General features: G+C 37.2%; 1 pseudogene; it reads right to left on the reverse strand.

Moving 5' to 3' along the window:
• Positions 1-106: 106 nt before the first annotated feature.
• On the reverse strand, positions 107-8,518 carry LOC113072236 (meprin A subunit beta-like; annotated as a pseudogene).
• Positions 8,519-9,669: the final 1,151 nt, after the last annotated feature.

Below are 9,669 nucleotides of genomic sequence, written 5' to 3' on the forward strand. Positions count from 1 at the left end.
AACCAAGTATCTGTACTTAGCATATCAGCATTAATGGCCACATACAAATTACTAATTCTATAACTTTGTATCTTACAATCCGTTAAGGGCTTCTTTGGATCTGTAGTTATCTCTTAATGTGTTCATGCGGATGTTGGATGTCTGGATTCTGGTCCATCAGCTCAATAGATGCCTGACGCCACGGACATGGCCATTGAAGTTTGCCATCATAGAGTCCAGAGGTCAAGTGGAAGTAGATTGCTGTTTTTTTTTGACTATCCTTCAAGCCATTAATGTACAAACCAATCTGAAATGAGTAACCATCTGGGGATATGAAGCGGGGCTGTAGGTTCCGGAACAGCAGGGTTTTAGCGAGAAGCCTTTTCAAATCACGAATGCGCCAAATGTGTTGAGGACACTTGGTCTCTGAGAGGTTGATGTCGTCCAGAGACAGACCACCCTTTGATGTTTTTTTTTCCTTTAACCCCTTCAAACACTACTCTGAATTTATCAGACATCTAGTGTAACATGATATAGTTTCCAGAAGCGTCCACGTCCACCTAGGTTGTACAAGTATAAGTTACCCATAGGCTAAAATTATTGATCTATTGGTTTTTAAACATAAAAAGTATTACCACTGATCTTTTGAATGAGTCTCAGGGCTCCTTTGGGGTTTTTAACTGTGTATTCACGCACCCAGATGTTTAGCTGGTCATCAATGCCCCCGCTGTTGTAGTGATAGAACTGCAGGCATTGGGAGCGTCTTTTGGGTTGAAAGAGTCGACTTTCCAGGAAAGCCTTGTCACCCTTGGTTCCTGTAGCTGTGCTGAAATGCATGAAGAACCCAAACCCTGTGGAAGTATAACTATTAGATATTAGATCATTAAACCAGTATTCTCACTTTCTCTTTGACCTTATAATGGAGTTTAAAAATCATTTTGTCATATTGGAATCCTTGACAAGAAATGTCTTGAGAAGGTCAAAGAATATTTCCTTATGGTATCAGTAAAATGTGTTTATCATGAAGACCAACGTGCCACCATCAAGAAAAAAGGTACCAGTGCAGGTTTATGACTATGGATTATTCAATTTTACATAAAGTGTTGTTCATTATAACAAAATTAAACGAATAGTCTTCCATGTGACACCATCCACAGTCTTGGCATTTTGTGATAAGACCTGAAATAATCATATAATAATGTATGTTTTAAACACTTTGTGTTAAATTACCTTGGCAAACAAATAGAAATAATGGTAAATTCTGTGATTTCTGAAGGAGTTGTAACATAAATGACTCGAAACCGGACAAATTAAAGAGTCTATCAGGGCTGTGTTTGAAACACGGATCCGAATTCCTCAGGAAGTCATAAAACATTCTGTGCCACAAGTCCCAAGCAAGATGAGCAACCAACTTGTTAACACAACAGCTTTCAACATTAACACCACTAGAACAATTATTTACAATTTCAATTCGAAGAAGAGAATTTGGTGTCAAATGTGTTGTTCGTAATGGAAATGCAACGCTGGACATCACATGTAAACCCATGAGATCGAGTTAAACACTTCCATTGACTTCCCCCCACCTAGCAGAAACAGACTGAAATTCCTAAGGGGGAAGGGCTTTGAACCTCTGGTCTCCACAGAAGTTTTTGTCAAGACAATGGCAAAGAAACTGTCTTTTGTACATATATATGGACCAGAATTAACTCAAAAAGACTTATAAATGAATCAGTCCATCGCTTCACTCCATATTAATTTATGTGTAACCCACACATTCGACTATCATGTTATAATCACTTATTGTGTATCTCTTTTGATAACTATGGGATAGCTTTAGGATACATAGTCATGTCTAGTATCGATATAATCGAATCTGCTTGCTTGAATTAGTCCAGACAATCATTTATTTATCAAATCTATCATAACCTGGTTATAGGAATCATGTCCAAAATTAGACCCTGCAAGAGTGGGAAAATTCGGACCACATGCTTGGTAAGATAAACATATGATTTATGACACCCCCGAGCCAAGACAATATCTGATTGGTCAAGACAACATTTGAGGTGTGGCCAATAGGCCAGTTTAAATACTTAGGACACCATAAAATCTTGCTTTTAGTTGTTAGCTTTGCTTCTGCTACTAGTCATGCCTGGTCTTAGCTTTTAGCTTGTAGCTTTGCTACCTACCTTTAGCTTTTAGCCATGCTATTTGTTATCACTGTTCTTTAAGCGTGGTTCCAGTGTGCTTCTTAGAAACACCACCTTGTCTCGTCAAATTTTATTCTTTCCTTTTTCGTTTGAGAGTTTCATGTTCTGAGTTAAGTTTTGTAACATCGAGCCTACGACGCCTGACCTCGGGTGCCCGTTTCAACCAGCCACACAAGTCCATCTTCAGCCAACGCCCAACAACCACGGGCTTCCCAAGACGTCACTTCAACAACTACTGAACTTCCAGCCAATCAGCGACAACTTTTCACAGGAGACGCAAGTAACCTCCAGACTATGAACTTTACAGGTGTATCATAATTTTAACCTCATTGAGGAACTCAATGCAAGCGCTAATTATGTGATTGATGGTTGTTCATGTCTATGCAATTTAACGTATTGCTGTAAACTTGGGATTCCATATTTCCATTCTCTTAAACTCATCTTTCCCTAACTTTCGATCTTCCTGCAACTTGTGTGAATGTGTGCATGCCTGCGTTTATGTGTTAGATTAGTTTATATGTCTTAGATTTATCTAATAAAGCCTTATTCATATTGAAAAGAGAAGTATCTTGTGTTTTGTGCTTACAAGTTAATGTCTTAAACTGCCGATCTTTTTACTGTGCTAATTGATAGTGTTTCACTAGAGTTTGGATATTAATATCCAGCGCAGATTTGATGTTAAACGGCTCGTTCAGTGAATCGCAGGGCGTCTCAGTGATCAGCCGTGAAACAGTGATTCTGTTCAATTCCCTTTAAAATCTTAAATGATTCCCTTTGAGCTAAATTGACCTGTTTCCGTTACAGAGTTTATAATGTAGCTGCTGAGAGAGTGACCAAAGCGCCAACATCAAAAAAGAGGTATCAGTGCAGGTTTATAGACTATGCATTATTAAATTTTACATAGTATGTTGATATAACAAAATTAAACAAAATGAAAAAAATAGTCTCCCGTGTGACACCATCCCATTTAAGACAGTATTTGGTATAACTAGGTATTTTGTGATAAGACCTGAAATAATCATATAATAATGTATGTTTTAAACAATTTGTGTTAAATTACCTTGGCAAACAAATACAAATAAAGGTCTAAAAATTTTGTGATTTCCAAAGAAGTTTCTAATATATCTGCTGAGAGAGTGACTGTAAGTTGGACATTTATCTTTTTTTTAGATATCTCTATATAATTTGATTCCTCTTGTTAAGTCATGGAAATGCAATAGAATTTTTTTTTCTTTTACAGTTGGCGTAAATAATAGTTGTCATGTTGAAAAAGTTCAAATTTCCACACAAATCTCCTGCTTGATGTGACTCACAGTGACAAGAGTCTGGATTTTTGATGCATCACAACCAAAGATATTTGTTTTTATATGGATTTGGACAAAGAGGTTTCACAATGGGCGAGGCTACTGAGCATGATGTTGCATAAATTAAAAAAAAAATGGTCAAATTCTCTTAACTCACTTGCATGAAGTTTTATTGCTAGTGATCCTGTGGCTCAAATTTTCAATATAAATCAATGCAAAACTCATTTGGCTTGAATCCTGCTTTTGTGGTAAGGGGTGTTCATACCTTTACATTGACCCAGGTTGGTGTAGTCCGTCTGTGGACCGCCCTCTACCATTTGTACACGAGCCCATTTGGCATTACCACCATTACCCTGGATCATACCACAGATATTCGGCTCCTCAAACTGGCAAGAGTCCAGAAAAGTTGAGGCTGTAGCTGGAAGAATTATGAAAAAATTTTAGGTGAGTGAGAGAAGCAAAGTATTAGTTGAGCAAGTAGTCTTTATCGTCAAACTAATGTCAATGTATTTATTAAAAAAAAATAACAATCAAAGAATAGTTCACAGAAAGTGCTTAATCATAAACTTACTACAGTTGTATAGCCGGTTCAGCTTGAGCAGGTCACTGTCACTAAACTCCATGCGTTGACCAATCACATCCAAGAATTCTGGTATTTTGGTAACGATGGTTGGTTCACCGTCTTTGCTGAAGTCTGTCTTACTGTAGTGCATGACTGAACCATAATCATAGGGCACACCGAGAGAGCTTGACACCGTTTCATTACGTAAATTAAAGTTTTTTTTACGAGCTAAGTAAGAAACAAACCGTGAAACAGTCAATGAACAAATATTTTGTATTTAATATTAGTATATTTATAGATTTTGGGAGTTTGGCATGACAGAATGATCTTTTTATTGATGTGTGTATTTAATAATATTCAATAGTTACCCTCTTCAATCTGGTCCCACATGATGGTGACATAGTCGTCTCTGTCAGATCTGGATTGCTCGTGCCAGAAACCCAGCGCATGCAGAAACTCATGCTCCACTTTTCCTAAACTGTCACACTTTTCACCAATTGACAACTCTTGTTTCCCCTTCCGTTGATTCCCCACCTTTGAGTAACATCTGATTGAACATAAAAACATCACCTTTTCATCAATTTCATTTTTTTTTTTTTTTACAGCCAGTACAAAAAAAGTCTAAATGTTTTAAAATGGCCTGAAATGGTCTAACATGTTAATTTGCCTAAAAATATAATTTAATACATTTAAGTGATTAAACTGTCACAATTTTCAAACTACACATCCTCAGCATTGTTATAGTCACTGCTTTGCTTTAGTTAAAGTTTCAAATTGAAACTAAAGGGAAATCTATTAGATTAAAGACTGTGGCTGTCAAAAGCGGTCAAATTTGTTTTTACTGAGATCAACAGCTCAGACCCAAGCTGTGATATGAACAAAATACTGCTGGCTATTTAAAAAAGAGGTGGGGCTTCTCGCTATGTCTTCCTGTTTCAGCTAAAACTATGTCAACTCATAGAATAATATGTACCATACAGAAAATGTCGTGCGAAAATGGTGGGTTAAGCAGCTATATTTTTCAAAGCTTGTGACAGTCATTCGAAAAACTTAGCTTGAAGTGAGTAATTCCTACTGTTTTACATCAAGATGTCTTCACAGAAACAGATTAAACCTGCCAGACTAAGACTAGACTCCAAAGGCAAAGATTCCTCACCTAATGTTGAAAAGAAAGATGAAGAAAAAGTAATGGAGCAAAATAAAAGAGGACGCAGAGATGGGTAATGAAACCATTTTGGAGATGATATTAAATCTGGAAAGTAGGATGTATGAGATCCTGGTGGATTTATGTGAAAAATCCAAACAAAGCAGCTCCGTGATTGTAAACCTAACGAAGGTGATTCAGTTCAACATGGAAGAGGTGAACGAGTGTAACAAAAACAACAACAACAAAATATTTAAGGAGATACAAAATGATCATCTTCCCAAGAATTGTGATCTGAAGAAGAGGGTTAGAGAAAAGGAAAGATATAGAATGAGGTAGTGCCTCAGTATCAAAGGCATAGAATAGAAAAAAGATGAAGCTATTAGATCACTTGTCAGTCCATAACAATGTTAGATTAGATGGTGGATTTATTTTCTTTTTTTCTTTTTTCTTTTTGATTTCTATAAAGCATCCATTTTATTTTGAGTCATTTTGTTTTTGGAGTAAGAAAATCATTTAAATGTTATATAATGGTATCAATCAGCACGATAATCTCAAAATATTCCACAACTAAAAGAGGAATTCAGTAGCTATACCTGACTGTAAAAAAGAAAAAAAAAATATTTTGTAGGTTTTTGTCTAAGAAATAAAAGTGACACATTTACATAAATGTGTGTAGTGTTTTGAAGTTTTCTTACCCTTTGCCTTTAAATATGAAAATGTAGTTTGGCTCTCCATCCCAGGGTTTAAAGTCAATACAGGTCTTGAGTCTGTATTGCTCAAATGCTCTCAGTATCACACCTTTAGCATTGACTTCTATAAAAAATAATAATAATACAATTTTAAAAAAGGCAGAAGAGGGAGGTGTCACGATCATAGACTTTCTGTTCCTTTTGTGTTTCCTTGCTTTTGTCATGTTCCATTCCTTGTTTTGTTAATTGATTAATCCCCACCTGTTTCCATTCCTCTGATTACTCAACAGCTCTGACCCAAGCTGTAATATAAACAAAACACTACTGGCTATTTTACAAAGAGGTGGGGCTTCTCGCCATCTGGGTGTGATGATTCGCCGCGGTACTTCTAGTCTCCAGCTCCTCCTTGGCGTGAGGATTCCCTGTCTCTGCCTCCAGCCTCTGAGCCCTGGACTCCACCTCGGTCCTTCGACCCAGTGGCTCCGCCTTGGCACCTAGCTCCTTCGTCTCCACCGTGGACCGTCATCCCACAAGCTCCACCGGGCTCCCTCGTCCCTCCGGCTCCGGCTTGGTAGTCATGGACCATCCGCCGCCTCGGGACTCCACTCCTCCCTCACTCCATCCCTCCGGCTCTGTCAGGCTCCTCCTTCCCTCCAGCTCCACCTCCATCCTCAGTCGCTCCGACTCTGCAGTGGGCTTCTGGAGCCCTGCCTCGGTTGCTGGTGCCTTTAGCGCTGCCTTGAACCAACATACCCTTCGTGTCACCCTGGCTCTCCATCTGCTTGGCTCCAACCTGGGCTCCTCATCCACCGGCGCAGTCTCCGTCAGTTGGCCCCCTGGTGTTGTCGGCTCCTCCTCCACCATGGCTCCTCCCACCGTTGACTCCACCGTGGGTTATCATCCTGGCTGATCTCTGGATGATCATCTGGCTTCTCTTGCATCGGGCTCCTCCATCCACTCCACCCTGGTTCCATGCTCCATGCTCCCTCTTTGCCTGCCCCACGCCTGCCTTCTGAATCCCTACCCTCCCACTGCTGGACTGTCTCTTTCAGTGCGAGGACACAACATTCTGGGAGGGGGTGGACTGTCACGATCATAGACTTTCTGTTCCTTTTGTGTTTCCCTACTTTGGTCATGTTCCGTTCCTTGTTTTGTTAATTTATTAATCCCGACCTGTTTCCATTCCCCTGATTACTTTCCTTGTGTTTAAAAACCCTGTCTGTTTAGTTCCTTGTTGGATGTGCCCTTATTCTCCCTTGAGCTTTAAAAGAACTCTTTTGATATATCTTCCTCATGCACCTTATTCTACACACCAGCACACGTATTACAGGAGGACAGTGAGTAATTTGGAGCAAATATTAAATTAGAATTATATTATCATATACAGGTCAAAGCATAAATTTAACAGATCCGATTCAGTTATTATTATATTCACAGACCGAGGCTGCTGTCTAGGACATATGGCACAGTGGTCGGCCAGCGATACTTTTCATCCAGAATAGTGTTTCTGTCTTCTCCCTGTTAAATATATACCAAACAAGGATTTATTTTATTTAAATAAAAATGTATTTTGATGTTTAGTGTATCTTACTGTGTATCTTTACACATTAGTTAGACTTCCTGAGGTTAATGTTGACATTTTCTGAAGGTTAAGAGTGTCCTAAAAAAATATTTCATTATTTTTCAGGCCCGTAGATTAAGGCCCTACTTTGTATCCTGTTCATGGAAAGTAGCATGAGAATTTGTTCAAAGAAAACACTGACCTCATTTATCAGAATGTCTCCTTCCACCAGGTCAAGTCCTGCAGGTGTTGAATGAGACAGCAGTTAATGCAAAACTGTTATAGAAATTATGCTACAGATTTAAGATATTAATGTTTCCTCAAACCTTCATTTATTTCAAATATATCCAGGTCTTTTCCATTATCCACATCAATCACTGTATTGCCTACAAAAAAAACAGAACAGTCTATATAAATGTAAAAAAAAAAAAATATTGAATATATTGTTGTGTAGACTGTTATGACTCACCTGTGAGTGAAGATGTTGGCTTTTAAAGAAAACATTTGTGAGATAAGTGTCAGAGGTGCACATTCACAACAACAAGCTATTACAGCTTTGATATTTTATGAAATAACCACAAACTATCATAAAACTCATTCAGTCTTGAACAAGGTCATTGTATTTTAATATAACAAGAGCTGTGTAAGTTTTGCATTAACACAATATTAATAAACACATGATCGCACAATTGTTTCTCTGACATCTGAATTCTGTACTCACCAAACACAGGGCTGTGGCACATCCACACAGAATCAGTAATGTATGGAGAGACGCCATGAGAACTTCACTCTGAGACGCTCTCTTCAGAACATCAGTGCATTGTGTATTAACCAATTTATAGAACAAAAGAGCCTAGTCTGCAGTGATATGAGCTTGTATCCGATAGTTTATGATTTATTACACTAATGGTTAACTTGATATTATTAGACATGGTAAAAGTAATTATTGATAATGATTTGGCTAAGAGTTAAATTTGGTTTAATGCAACAGTTCACCTTAAATTAAAATTTGCTGAAGATTTACTCACCTTTGTTATGGAAAAATGTTTTAAACTCTTGTGAGCCAATAACAGAGACTATTATAATATAAGAAAAAAACAGGGTTTATTCTTGCAAGAAAGTCTGCACGGTGTGTGACAAAGAGGAACTCTTAGACTCAGTATTTATATCCAAATCAAACCAGGATGTTTCTATCTCATCCAATCATAATGCATGCTCATATGTCTCCATTTAGGGTATCTATTTTCCCTCAGACTAGGGTTGATTAAGTATTTAATTTATCTTCCTTGAAGTTTGGGTGTAGGGTGTTTGAAAAAGAAAACATCATTTCTCGTTTTTCACTTGTCTCGCACCATTTCGCATGTGATGAACATGAGCATAAAAAAATTTGATCCTGGACCACAAAACCAGTCATAAGGGTCCAATTATTGTTATTTACATCAGAAGCTTTATATAGTTTGTTAGGAAAGCACAACAACAAAGTATTGAGAAAATCACCTTTAAAGTTGTCCAGATGAAGTCCTGAGTAATACATATTTCCAATCAAAAATTAAGTATTGATATATTTACGGTAGGAAATTTTCAACATATCTTCATGGAACATGGTCTTTACATAATATCCCAATGATTTTTGGCTTTATAAAATATTTATAATTTTGACCCATACAATGTATTGTTGGCTATTGCTACAAACATACCCGTGCTACGTATGACTGGTTTTGTGGTCCAGGATCACAAATAAGTATCAGAATGCTTTTACCTAAACCATTATATTCTTTACCTTCTTTGATCAAATAAACAGTTAATGCCTCAAGATGAGAACTAAAGAGCAAATAAAATAAACATACACAAACTAAAATTTACATAACAAACCAACTTTTGATTATTCTTTAATCATTCCATATATTCAACCATCAAGACCATCAACATTTACATTTATTCATTTAGCAGACGCTTTTATCCAAAGCGACTTACAGATGAGGACAGTGGAAGCAATCAAAAACAACAAAGAGAGCAATGATATATAAGTGCTATAACAAGTCTCAGTTAGGTTTTAACACAGTACACGTAGCATAGGATTTTAAATAATATAATAAATAAAAAGAAAACAGATATATTACAAAAAGAATAGTGCAAGCTAGTGTTAGAGGTCTTTACACATACACACACACACACATATACAATTGCATAATTAATGAAAAGAATATAGAATACAAAATG

This window comes from Carassius auratus, unplaced genomic scaffold (genome assembly GCF_003368295.1).
Source record: "Carassius auratus strain Wakin unplaced genomic scaffold, ASM336829v1 scaf_tig00008628, whole genome shotgun sequence".
Classification (NCBI taxonomy): Eukaryota; Metazoa; Chordata; class Actinopteri; order Cypriniformes; family Cyprinidae; genus Carassius; species Carassius auratus.